Raw genomic sequence first — 14,945 nt, forward strand, 5'->3', positions numbered from 1 at the left:
ACAGCTCCACCGGAGGTTGTTCCCCAACGGTTCTGGCTATATTCCCAGGACCTTCTACGGCCTCTTATCCTCGGGGGATTCCGCCTTCATTCTCATCATCTTCTAAGCCACTATCCGCCATACCTCCAGAAGTGAACAGGGCAGCAGCTTTCTTCTCTAGGGTCTTCACCCTCTCGATCTCGGTAGACAGATTGATATCCCTCGCATGTATGTCGTCAAGAGTCCACCTCTAAGTTTCTAACCGAGCATGCTCCATGGCTCGAGTCAATTTCAGTTTGGCCTCCTCAGGCACTCTCCTGGTTTAAGCGTCTATTACAACGACACCCTCTTTGTGCACAAATATAAGCGCCTCAGCTTCATTTTTGACCCCGAATAGTGCAGCAACTAACTCAGAGTTGAGACCTCTATATTTGTCACAATCCGCCCTTGCATCTTGAAGCTAACGCCCGACTAAGGATATCTTTTTCTAGAGGGTATCCCTCTTAGAGGCTATCTCTCTCACATGTTGTTTGAGTTTGAGGACTTTGGAGTCTCTAGCTCGGAGCTCCTCCCTCAGCAGGGCACCTTCCTTCTCAACTTGCACGAATCATATTCAAGATGTTAAAACACTGGGATCTGGCAAACATTCAGACAATAGCAAATAAAACTATGTAACATGTTCAACAAGATGAGCCTTCTCAAGCTCATGATGGGTCACATTAGCCTAAAACTGGGCGAAAGTCTAATTATAAAGCACCTTGGCCTGAGACCATGAAAAAGACAAGTTAGAACGACAAAGATCAGAATGACAGGCAAGATTTACAGAAACTACATGCTCGCAAAGTTTGCTCATCTCGCCGAAGATGAGTGAAGCATCAATCTCGGGAAGTCCTCGGGAGCGGCTGAAGGCCTTTCAAGTGCATCTCTGTCTCTGATAGGCACCCCCGTATCGGAAGATTCTTCATTTGGGACATCTTGCATTCCCTTGGGAGGTAAGGTCGCTCCCTAAGGGGAATCACTCACAACAACGGCACCAGCAGGGTCAATCAGGGCAATCTCTTATCCATACAGGGCTCCAGACTTGGGCTCCTCCGAACCACCTACCGAATGTATCCCAGCTCGAAGGGTATTTTGGCCACCAGCCGGCTTGGGGATGCCACCCGATACTCCCTCAATGGCCTCTCCATTTTGAAGTTGGACCGCAATGACATCAAGCTCCGGCTTGTGAGCCACCATCTCTATAGCCTGAGGGTCGATCAGGTTTTCCCTTCCCCGGACACTATCAAGAAATTATTTTCCCCCTCACCTTGAACTCGGGGACTTCCTGCTGCTTTCGGAGTTAGGTATGTCGGGTCGGCCTTAGTTTCTTCCACCTTGATCTTCTTGGATTCTGAAGGTTCATTCGACGGTGCCCTTTGACTTTTCTTCCCTTCATCGGGTCCTAAAGTACGCTCTTCACCAAGCGATGTTCCCTTCATCAAGGGGACCTTCCCCAAACCTACAAAAATGAAAGAGGTAAGCACAGGGAGTGAGAGCTCTATCAGTAGCGATTCATAATAGAAGGTACGACAGCAACAAGGGTGAAGGCTCACCATGGTCCTTAGCTTCCCATCGATCTTGGGACATATCATGCCACACTCGCTCAGCATATGGGCAAATCGAGTGCAGGTGGCTGACCCAGCCCAAGAGGTCCGTGACCGCGCCGGGGTAAATTGCTACGGCTGCATTAGCAAAAGAAATTAAGTGCGTGGAAAAATGTACCTAAAAAGAAGCAAGGAAATGCTAGATAACGTATCTACTTACATTCCATGTTCCACCTCTCGAGGAATGGAATCCTTTCCACCGGGATCAGGTCCGAAGTCCTAACTCGGACAAAGAAACTCATCCACCCTTCATTCCCTACTACTTCGATGCAAGCAAAAGGGCCCTTGAAGCTTGGCAGTTGAGCGTAATCAGACCCCCACGGAAGAGATGGGGGCTATATATCCTGATCAGGTGATCGAGGGTGAAAGGCATCCCGTCAATCATGTTCACACAGTACCTGATCATGTAGACAATGCACCAGAACGAAGGGTGAATTTGGCCGAGGTTCACTTGATACCTTTGGCAGAAGTCGAGAATCATGGGATCAATCGGAGGCAAGGATGGCCCCACCGGCCAAAGGGTAAATGGGTAAGTATACACACTATGAAAATCGTCTTTGTATGTCGTTATATCCTCCTCCCGAGTAGGGATCTCTACAAGCACCGCGTCCCCCCAGTGACAATCAATCCTCACCCTTTCAACATCTGTTATTGAGCTAATATACTAAGACACAAGCTCACAACGCCCCGGCTTCGAAGAAGGTCTCTCGACCTTGAAATCGAAAGTCGTTGCAAAAAATCCTGGAACACATTCCTTAGCATGAGGAGGCATTGTCGCTTTGCATTTAAATGGAAGTGAAGAGGGGGAGGTCATGTTCTCCTGAGAAGTAGAGGCAGAAGTTTTCGCCATTCCTAAAAGATTTCAGAAGAGAAAGTGAAGTTGCGTTTCGAAGAAAGAGCAAAAGTAAAGGTAGAAGGAACCTTTTTGGGGGCTTGGCGGTGCAGTGAGTTGTAAAGAATGAGAAAAGAAGTATTTATAGAGTCCCCACACACATGTTGAGTGAGGCCAAAGGACAGCCAACCACTGTAATCTATATGAAGGCTTTCAAGGGCTGTGTGTACTCTATCTTTTGGCACCTTATGACTGTCGTCGTTACGGAAGTACCATACGGGCAGGAATTCTAGGTCGTTTCTTATCACTTTCACTCTAAGAAATGCGGGGACTATCTGTATACGGTAAAATTGGAGAGTCCAATTTTCTGTCATTATGGTGCCTCATAAGCATATTTCACAGGTTCGAGACTAGGGTCGAAGTTCACCCTCGAGGCTTATTGACACTCGACCTCAGGGCGATGCATACCAACATCTATGATGGAAAAGTTAGGAGTTCCCAAGGCGCATAACTGGAGCTGACAAAGTCTAGTGAGCTAAATTCAGACCCGAATCATGACATCAACTAGTTGTCCCATCTCCATATCTTTGTAATAAATGTATTTGTACTATGTTGGGATTTTTCCTTATATATAATGGGGATCCTTGTCATTTTGTAGTCACGTGATGCTAAAATACCAAATACACAAGAACATTCTCTCTGCTTTCTAACATATTCTCTTGATCTCATTACTTCATTTATTGCTCATGTTTTTTGTGTTCTACTTATTGTTCATTAATTATTGCTTATTATTGGCCATAAAGAGACATCATTGATTTAATTTTAACTATTAGTCACCCATCGACTGCCTTCAGAAAACACCAGACTCGACCCCGAGGCTCCGTATAAGCAAGCTCGAGGCCCCGATCAACAGTCGAATGGCTCGGTTAACATCTTGTTTTAATCTATTTTCTTGATTCCAAGTACTTCACTTAGCATCTATTGCTCTAACAACTAGCATAAAAATAGATCACGTATTTTTTAGAACCACAAGATCGAATTTAATTGTTATTACCATTTTCACGGTAAACATAATCAATCAAGCTTTACAAGGGACAGAAAATCAGGGAATTATTCCCGTAAATGACTCGGATTGAGTTTCAAAGAAGGCAAGAAGTGGGTTTAACAGCCAATTAGGGTTAGAACCCATAAATCAAGCAATCAATCATACGAATAAGGCAATCATAGGTAATTAGAGACCAATCGAGGGTCAATTAACCCATAAATAGGCAAGAGACACCAATTAGGAACCTCCGGATTAAGGAATGCAAGTAGAAATCAGTAAATTATTTCAGCAAACAATGAAACCAAAAATAATTTAGCTAATCAGTCGATTATTCGAACAATAATGAAACAATGAACAGTCAAGCAATCAACCTTGGAACATAGTCATTATAGAAAGATTAAACAAAACATGAGAAATTTCAGAAAACCCTTTGTAAAAATAGACGAAGCAGAAACCCTAATTTTGAGAAAATACTTAGAGTTGATTAATAGTAGGGAATCAGAAGACTCTTAAAGAAAACGGTCATGGAAACTTGAAAACACTTTAGATACACAGATATTCAACCAACAAATAACAAGAAAACCAAACCCTAATATAACAAAATGCTTAAAAATCGATTAACATTAAAAAAACAAGAGAACTTTTAAAGGAAAGTTGTTGACGGGCTTAGAATCGTTATATATCCACAAAGATCTGGATGGATTCATGTCCAAGATTAGGGTTTTGAAGAAAAAGGAACAGGGTAAAGATAATATGGCCTTGAACCAGAGATTTAAACCACAAACATTGAGATAGTAACACTCACAGACCACAGGCGGACCCTCGAAGAGTTTCGAACAAAATCTGGCTAGATCTCTTCGAGATCTTTCCATGAAATTACAAAATTAGGAAACTAAGGGAAGTAGGAGACCAGTAAGAGTCTGAAACAGCCATAGAAATCCATGGAATGGGTAGAAACCGAAGCTATTAGGGTTGTTTTTGGGTGGCGGCAATTAGGGTTAGAGTTTGGTCTCAGAGATAATCGGAGAGGAGATGGTTTCAAGGACAACGGGTGTAGACAAATGACTAAGGTTTAGGGGTCATTTGGGACTAAAAAGGGAAAAGGGAAACGATAGTTATTGATCTCTGTGATCAATGGTCAGGATTAAAAGGGTTTGGGCCGGTTTGAAATTTATTGGTTTGGGCTGGGGTAGATTTGGGCTAGTTGGGACCAAATTTGGGCGTTTTAATTAGGCTAGGTCCAAAAATAAAAAAAGCTATTTGTTAAACACTCATTTAATTGATAAAACATTTTTTAAAAAAATAATTAACATATTATAAAATTGATTTTCATGCCTAGAAATGTTTTAAAATAATTACCTACTATTTAAAAATATAAAAGGCTATTTTCTGGTAATGTAATGTAATAATGCATGCAAGGGCTATAATTGCAAAGTAATTGCAATTGCAACCCCAAAAATGAAAATGTGGCTATCTGTGAAATAATAAAAACCTATTACAAATGCAAATGATAAAATTAAGCCACAAAATTATTATAAAACTATTTGTGATGCAATTAGTAATTATTTATATAAATAAGAATACTGGGATAAATTAATTAAAACGCTTTAAAAAAGTGCAGAAATTATGGAAACATATTAATTGATGCTAATACATAGTATTTGAGGTATATATGCATTTTAAAAATATTATTGGGAAAAATTGCTTATCAACAGGTGTTATATAGGCACCACCACCTGATCAGTTGGTGTATGTTGATGATGTTGCCCACAATGGCCGAGATGATATGATGGGATGCCCTCAGTGGCGTGATGATATTATGTACACCTATACCCATGCATGACACAACATTTATAAACACGTGCATAACACTATAAATGTTTCAGAATTTACAATGTTATTTACATTTACAAATGGATTTCTTTATTTCATGTTTCATCTATGCCTTTTACGTATAGATTTTCATGCCTTACATACTCGGTACATTTTTTGTACTGACGTCCTATTTCACGGGGCCTGTGTTTCATGCCCGCAAGTACATTTTATATATATATATATATATATATATATATATATATATGGATATGACGTGGCTCAGTCCGCCATTGTACAACTATATTTCTATTAGAGGCATGTAGATAGTATGTCTACTTGGATAGTATGTGGGCCTTGCTGGCTTCCAGTTTTGAGGTGTATAGTTATCTATAGCAGCCTTGTCGGCTCGCCCTACGTATGTTGCACGTATATATATGTATGCCTTTTTGGCAGATTTCCTTCATGTACATTTTTCTCGTAATTCCGCTGATGTTATTCGGATTTATATCTTAGACACATGCTTAGGGGTGCTTGACATATAGGACTCGGGAACCCTCCGCAGCCCATCAGTTTGGGTCGTGACAAAAGTGGTATCAAAGCAGTTATGTCCTAGGGTTGTCTGCAGACCGTGTCTAGTAGAGTCTTGTTTATCGGTGTGTTGTGCACCACACTTATAGACGGGAGGCTACCGGATATTTAGGATGGTTACTTTTCTTTCTAATCCAGATTGTGAGACAGAACTGAGTCATAAGTATCCACTCTTAATCTTTACCTTATTTATGTTTTTAGCGATGCCAGTTACTACTAGAAGACAGGAGCAAGCCGCTAGCATGGGTCAGAAGGCTACGAAAGTGTTAAAAAGAGATATAAGTTACACTATGGAGTCAGACCCATCAGAGATAATGGTTTCTATTGAGGAGGATCCATCCGAGGATCCATATGAGTCATTCGTTCGAACTGTTTCGACCACTCTGGCAGCAGATGGGGTGAGAGGAGTTCCAACCTCACCAAGGCCCTTAGTTTCATTATCACAGCCCGTTGATTAGGATATGAGGGGAGTAGTGAATGGATTAGCACAGCCGGGTTTCCCTCAGACTCAAAACTATGTCAAGGCATTTGCGGACACCAGCTCTTCTGAGGTTTCAGATAGTCCACAATCTTGGGAGTCTGTCAATCAAGGTTCGCCACTGTATGTTATGGGATATGCAGAGGAAGAGGATAGTAGTCGGACCAAGAGGAGGAAGGTAACCGATAAGGATATGAAGGTTTTGCTTCGAAGTATGTCTGATCGAGGTTCTTATATAGGACGAGGCAAGGACCCTCTACTATAAACTTCCTCCAAGTGTCAGTTTTTGGTTGGTGAGTTCCACCTCTTCTTGGAATATTACCAAGTCAGGGCTCTAAATGTGTTAGGTTGTTTTATGAGGACGTATGGAGCCCCGTATATTATGGTTATGCCCACTTAGAGGTTTTGCAGATATTATCATGTATATAGTTTTGGGTATGACATGTCTACGGCCTAGTCGACCCCTATATATATAAACCTTTTTGTAAATTAGTTATGCAAGTTATGTTTTAATATTGTTACCTATATCTATGGAGGTTCCCCCAAATGGCCCGTGATAGATTTGATAATAAACAAGGATAAGATACGTGGTGTTCGGTTGGGTAGAACTTGATATTATAATATGTATAGATTGGTTGGCCTTTTGTTATGCTAACATCAAGTGTAGATCAAAGATGGTTTGATTTCAGTTTCCAGGAGAGCCTGTTTAAGAATGGAAAAGTAATACGGCATCGCCAAGAGGTAATTTATCTTCTATCTCAAGGCAAGGAAGATAATCAGAAAGGACTATATTTATCACGGAGTTCGGGTTTGGGATGTGGAAGTAGAGTTACCAACCATTCAATCCTTTCATGTAATTAATGAGTTTCTCGATGAGCTTCCAGGTCTTTCGCCAGATCAAGAAATTGAGTTTGTCATTAACCTACTACCAGGTACTCATCCAATATCTATTCCCCCGATAGAATGGCCCCCGTAGAGCTGAAAGAGTTAAAGGAACAACTAAGGGACTTGCTTGAAAAAGGTTTTATTAGACCTAGTACGTCACCGTGGGGAGCACCTGTGTTGTTTGTAAGAAAGAAAGATGGTTCCTTACGAATGTGTATTGATTATAGGCAGTTGAATATGACAAGAATAAGTACCCGTTCCCAAAGATTAATGATTTATTTGTTCAATTACAAGGTGCCAAGTGTTTTTCAAAGATAGACTTGAGGTCCGGGTACCATCAGGTAAGGGTTAAGGAGGAAGATATTCCGAAGACATCATTCAGGACCAGATATGGGCACTTTGAGTTTCATGTTATGTCGTTCGGTTTGACCAATTCCCCAGCAGTATTCATGGATTTGATGAACCGTGTGTTCAGGCCCTTTTTAGATCTGTTCATAATCATATTTATCGATGATATATATTGGTGTATTCTCGTTCAGAGGCTGAGCATGCATATCACTTGCGTACTATGCTCAGAGTTCTACAAAAAGGGAAGTTGTATGCAAAATTCTCTAAATGTGAATTCTGATTGAACTGTGTAGCTTTCCTTGGGAATATCATTTCGGGTGAAGGTATCCGTGTGGATACACAAAAGATTGAGGCATTGAAACCTATAACGGAATTTTCTTCTCTTCTAAGTACATTCGACAAAGTGATATGTGGTGTCTCACTTAATGTTCCGGAATAACATAAGGAAATCTATGATGCAAGTAAGCTGAATAAAGGTTGTGAATAAGTATAAATAGATATGTCTAGGTCACAAGCTAAAGTATGGTAGAGCGGCAAGGTTTTAGGAAGATAGGAGGAAGGATAAAAAAATGAGTGAAAAGGTAACGAGAATGGATAAGTCCTTGGGGATAAGCTCATAAGAGAGCTTAAGGTTTCTCTAAGTTATAGAAGGCTCAGTACAACCCGAATGAACTCAAAGGAGTCTAAGACTAGTAACATTTAGAATAGATGAAATGCTACCCTAATAGTGGGATAAGGGCGTAATTGTGATGGATAAAGGATGAAGTTTGGGCCTCCGAATAGGGGAAATTCCTGAATTGTAAATTATTAGGATACCCATGTAAGTTAACTCAGAAGGGAACTAAGTTTCAATAGACCAATGCTTGCGAACGGAGTTTCTAGGCATTGAAGGACAGATTAACTTCAGCACCAGTTCTACTGCTCCCAGAAGGGACCGACAGTTATGTTATCTATTGTGACACTTTAGGCATTGGATTGGGTCTTGTGCTGATATAGCATGGTAAGGCTATAACTTATGCTTCAAGACAACTAAGAAAGCACGAGAAGAACTACCCAACCCACGATTTAGAGTTAGCCTTGGTGATTCATGCACTAAAGATGTTGAGGCACTACTTGTATGGCATTCATGTTGATATCTATGTCAATCATAACAACCTCCAATATATCTTCAAGAAAAAGGAATTGAATTTACGTCACAGAAGATGGTTGGAGCTACTTAAAGATTATGACGTTAATATTTCATGCCATCTAGGGAAAGCGAACGTAGTAGCTGACGCCCTCAGCCGTAGATCTATGGGTAGCCTGTCATATTCACAGCCAGAAAAAAAAAGGAGAATAGTCCATGAGGTTCACTAGCTAGCTAGTCTTGGAGTTCTAGACTCAAGTCATATTGGAATTTCTATTCAGGATACGACTACATCCTAGTTAGTAACTGAAGTAAAGGAATGCTAGTACGAGGATCAGGTGTTAGTTCATTATAGGTATACCACCCCTCAGAATGAGAAGACACCATTTGAAATTGTAGAAGATGGGGTCCTCAGATATCGAGGACGATTATGTGTCCATAATATTGTAGGGCTACATCAGCAGGTTATGGGAGAAACTCACTATTCTTATTATTCTATCCACCCAAGAGAGACAAATATGTATCATGATATGGAGGTATATTGGTGGGACAGAATGGAAAAGGATATAGTGGAGTTCGTTGCTCAATGCCCTAACTGTCACCAGGTTAAGATTGAGCATCAAAAGCCCGATGGATTAGTGCAGGCTATGGAGATTCTGACTTGGAAATGGGAAGTAATTAATATGGATTTCATCGTGAGGTTATTGCGTGACCAACGAAAGTTCGATTCTATATGGGTGATTTTTGATAGGCTTACAAAGTGAGCCCATTTTCTGCTCATTAGGACTATCTATTCCGCAGAGGATTATGCTAGGCTTTTTATCAAGGAGATAGTACGACTACATGGTGTCCCTGTATCTATTATCTCGGATAGAGAAGCTCAATTTATATCTAATTTCCGGAGGTCCTTCCAAAAAGTATTGGGGACTCATGTAAGTCTTAGTACAGAAATTCATCCCCAGAGAGACGGACATGCTGAGCGTACTATTCAGACACTTGAGGACATGTTATGAGCTTGTGCGATAGACTTCAAAGGTAGCTAGCATGATCATCTGCCGCTTATTGAATTCGCATATAATAATAGCTACCATTCTGGTATTCAGATGGCTTCATACGAAGCTCTTTACGGATGGAAGTGTAGGTCGCCTATAGCGTGGTTCGATGTTAGGGAAACTACGTTAGTAGGACCAGAATTGGTACAGCTGGCAATCAAGAAAATTAAGCTTATACAAGAAAGGCTATTAACAGCAAATCTTATGAGGATAATCGGCGGCGAGAGTTGGAATTACAGGTGGATGACTGGGTATTCCAAAAGGTAGCACCGATGTAAGGTGTTATGATGTTGGGGAATGAAGTAAAACTTAGCCCTCAGTACATGGGACCATAAAGGATCATACGCAAAGTAAGTTAGGTAGTATATGAGTTATACTTGCCTTCGAACTTGGAGCCTGTACATCTAGTCTTTTATGTGTCTATGCTCCGTAAATATATCGGATATCCTTCCAGAATTGTGTTAGTTGACGATTCAGGTCACAGAATAGCTATCATATGAAGAAACTCCCATTGCTATATTAGACGGACAGATTCAGAGATCAAGAACTAAAGACGTAGCTTCGATGAAAGTACTTTGGAGAAACAACAATGTGGAAGAAGTGACTTGGGAGGCCGAGGAAGACATGAAGTCTAGATATCCCTACTTATTTCCTCCTCAAGAGAAGGATCTGGCTGAGACGTTATAACTTTAAGGCACGTGTATGGATTCTGGTGATAGTTATTGTCATTGGTCATGTGAGGCCACTATCGTTATTGATGGTCGTGGTCCTATGTGGCGTTAAATTATTAAGTTTCTACAGGAAGAGTTGGTTTTAGTATTGTTACCAAGGGCGACTCTGCCAAGATTATATAGATCCCTAAGAGTTAAACATTCGAGGACGAATGTTTCTGGGGGGGAGGATGTTACATCTCGCGTTTTCGTACGTTAAAAGTTTCGTCTTCAGTTAATTGATGTATACTCGGGGATGATATCATCTTGACGTTAAAGCATTTATGCTATTTATAACAAGCTACAAAGAAGTGCCATGAAGGATAAAGAGTACACGAATTAAAGAAAACTAGTTTCGTTGAAAGTGGCCAATTTGGGATAAAATACGGGTTGAGCGATAATACCCGATAATTATGAACTAGTACCATGCAAGGTACCATACGACCACGATAGTATAATGTATAAAGTATATGAAAAAATAAGTAGAATTCTAAGTAATTTGAGATAATTTTTAAATTATGTGGGTAATTGATTAATTACCGGTTAACAGGATATTACCCAGTTAACTAATAAGTGGATAAAAAAATAAATTAATCCCCGCCAAAGAAACGTGGCACAAAGCCACAATGACTAAGAATGACTCTTAGTCATTCATGCCATGTGGCTACTTAGCGAAATTTAACTAAAATAAGACTTAAATATAAGTCTTATCAAAATAAGACTTGCTTATAAGTCTTATCCATGAGAAATTGTTTTATCAATTCTTTCAAAGTTCAAAAAACGTTCTTTCTTAGTTCAAAAATGTTAGGAGCAGAAGCAATTCTTCATTAGTTCAAAAACGTTGCTTTTCAGTTCAAACACGTTAGGAGCAAAATTCGTTTCACAAAAGCTTCCAACAAGAATTTGTTGGAATAATAGCAACGTAAAATTTTGCGGTTCTAAAAGAGTACGGTGCAATCTTCGCCAAGAATATTATACGGAGTTTTTCCAACTCCAGGTATGTCAAGGTTATCCCTTCTTTCTTTTGGCATGGTCTAAATTATACAGAAGAAACGAGCAAATGCATTGTTTCCATAAACTACTCTATCCATAGGAATACTAGGGGTGTCCATATTATTGATTCCCCGTGTGAATTGTTATTATCTTCTGTTCATGGGTCTCAGAATAATACGCAGTTGAAAAAGTTTATCCGGAAGGAATATTGAGATTTTTACATATTTGTTTTCATGCATTTCACCCATTTATACATGTGCATTGACCCATGACCAGATGGCGTTATATACACCACTATATGTAAATATATGTATATGGGATATGGGAAAAAGGTTACGGCATTATATACGCTCCACCACATGATCAGTTGGTATATGTTGATGATGTTGTCCACAGTGGCCGAGATGATATGATGGGATGCCCTCAGTGGTGTGATGATGTTATGTACACCTGTACCCATGCATTATATACACGTGCATAACACTATAAATGTTTCAGAATTTACAATGTTATTCACATTTACAGATGGATTTCTTTATTCCATAGTTCATTTATGCCTTTTACGTATAGATTTTCATGCCTTACACACTCGGTAAATTTTTCGTGCACACGCCCTATTTCACGGGGCCTGCGTTTCATGCCTGCAGGTGTAGGTAGGCAAGCAAACGGTTCCCCTTCTTAGGATCCTTGACCAGCGAGAGTTAGCGCGCTCCACTTGATCTGGAGCTGCTTTTGATTTTGGTACGATATGCTTATATGTATATATATGGGTATGATGTGGCTCAGTCCCATCTTTGTATAGTTATATTTCTATTTGAGGTATGTAGATAGTATGTGTTACATCTCGCATTTTCGTACGTTAAAAGTTTCGTCTTCAATTAAATGACGTAGACTCGGAGACCAGATCATCTTGACGTTAACGTATTTACGCTATTTATAACAAGCAAGAAATAAGTGTCATAAAGGATAAAGGGTACACGAATTAAAGAAAATGAGTTTCGTTGGAAGTGGTCAACTTGGGATAAAATACGGGTCGAGTGATAATACCCGATAATTATGGACTAGAACCATACAAGTAACATTATAGGATCCGAAAAGACCCCTTAAATTAGGGAAAATCTCATACGAAATCAATTAGCGGACAGAATTGAGGTTTAATAAGATAGGAAATAAGTCAAAGACCATTTATAGGTTGGTCAGAACAAATCAAACTAAGAAATCAGGCCAGTAGCACTATTAAGTAAGGCAGTACCAATTATAAGTCACATATAGGAAAGAATAAATGAAAATCTCAGAAAGATAACAATTTTAAAAAGAAAAATATAATTTCAAACCCTAATTAAGCAAGTAAACCAAGTAATCCGTTTATTTAACAGAGCCAAAATAAATGGGCAAGATCAGTGAGGCAAACAATCGAATAACGGAAAACATTAAGCATATTGAAATACGGAGATGAAATATCAATCAAAGCAATTAGTCGAGCAGTAAAGAAGAAAGACCATGGTTGAACCTTTAACTGTTTTAAAACATTTGTAGAAACTGAAAAGACGAAACCATAGTCCTTAGGGAAAAAGTGAAATCGGTAGATAATAGCGGTAAAAATGAAAGAACCTTAAAGGAAAATGGTTAAATAAACCCCAAACACTTCAGATCTAAAGAGATCTAGACCTATTCGACCAAAAATAGTTGGGTCTGTACAAAATAAATGAAGGTGTAAAAATCGAGTTTTAGATTGGAGATTTGAAGCCACGAATACACAAAAGTGATAATACTCACAAACAAATGGTGAATACAGACGGATTCATCAGAAGATTGAGGGATTTGAACAAAATCTGTTCGAATCCCCTTGAGGTTCCATCAAACAACAAAGAAATCGAACAACCAATAGAGATAAAAGGCCAGATAAGGCCTAAGATCAAAGAGAAACCCCATGGATTGAAGGGGGTTCAAGTGACGGCGGGCTAGGGTTAGGGAGAGGTTGAGATAGAGGAGAGGAGGTAGGGATTCAGGGGCGGCGGTGTTTGAGAAATGGGTAGGGTTTGGGGGTCGTTTGGTTTCAAAAAGGAAATGAATCCTAGATCGTCGATCTTCTGAGATCAGCGGCCAGGATTCCATCCAGGTTGGGCGGGTTATTTGGAAATTGGGTTATATTTAAGTGGGCTAGGGTAGTTTTGGGTTAGGTCCGAAAATTTAACAAAATCAAAGAGGCTATTTGTTAAATACCCAATCAATTGATAAAATAATTTGTAAAAATAGTTAATTAAATGATAAAAATTATTTTTATCCATGAAAATGATTTAAAATAATTACTTAATATTATGAAAGCACAAAAGGTTATTTTCTTCTGAAATAAGGTAATTATACACACATGGGGCTATTATTGCAAAGTTGTTGCAATTATAACCCTAACATGTAAATATGGCTATTCAAGAAATAATTAAAGCTTCGTATAAATAAAAATAATAAAATTAAGCAATAAAATTATCATAAAACCATTTGTGATGCAATTAGTAATTATTTGTATAATAAAATGCTATAATAAATTCATTAAAATCCTTTTAAAAATTATAGAAAATTATGGAAAAATACTAGTTGATGCTCATGCACTATTTTGAAAGTATATATGCATTTTAAAATATATGAGAGAAAAATTGGGTATCAACAGTTACCCCTCTTTACCCGGAAAGGATGAAAGAGTTTTTGGGTAAAAAAAAGATGACCGAATGGGATATTTTGAAAAAAATAAAGGCTGCATCTTGGTCTCTGAGCTGTCTACATATCCATGATTTTACAGGAATCAGGCCATGCGTAGTTCTGGACCCCATAGTGCATGAAGCCAATGGAATTATTATAGGAATGGTAGTATATTTCGAAAAGGTTCCTTTTTGGGGACGATAGCATCAAATGGGTTTATGCTGAGTTATGAATATGAGTTTAAAGCGTAAAGGCAAATATCTGAACAGTCACAGAGTAAAGGGGGGTAATCGATGGGAATCAGTGACGTTTGAAATAACAGTAAGATGTGAATGGTATGAACGGAAACTGGAGCGAAGGTTGCTCATGTTTGAAGAACGGTTACTTCCTAGGTTACCTACAAAACTTAAAACACAATGCATGCAAGTGTATAGAGTACTGCAAAAATTTAAACATGATGCAAATTCCCTTTGGACCATGAAGGTTGTCTTTGGACAGAGAGGATGACGTCCTCAGACCATGACGTCTTGGGCTATGAATCATGAGATATGGGATTTGTAGGCCATGAAATGATGTTCTCGGGTCATGAAAATGGTGTCTCTGAATCATGACGCCTTTGAATAATGATGTGCAGTATTGAGAGATCGTTAGGCCATAACATGGTGTCTTCAAGATATGAGGATGATGCCTTCGGACTATGATGCCTTTGGACAAGTTGGTTATTCATCATCCCATAAAATGCAAAGATATGATACCA

Source organism: Nicotiana sylvestris, chromosome 9 (assembly GCF_000393655.2).
Source record: "Nicotiana sylvestris chromosome 9, ASM39365v2, whole genome shotgun sequence".
In the NCBI taxonomy this organism is placed as follows: Eukaryota; Viridiplantae; Streptophyta; class Magnoliopsida; order Solanales; family Solanaceae; genus Nicotiana; species Nicotiana sylvestris.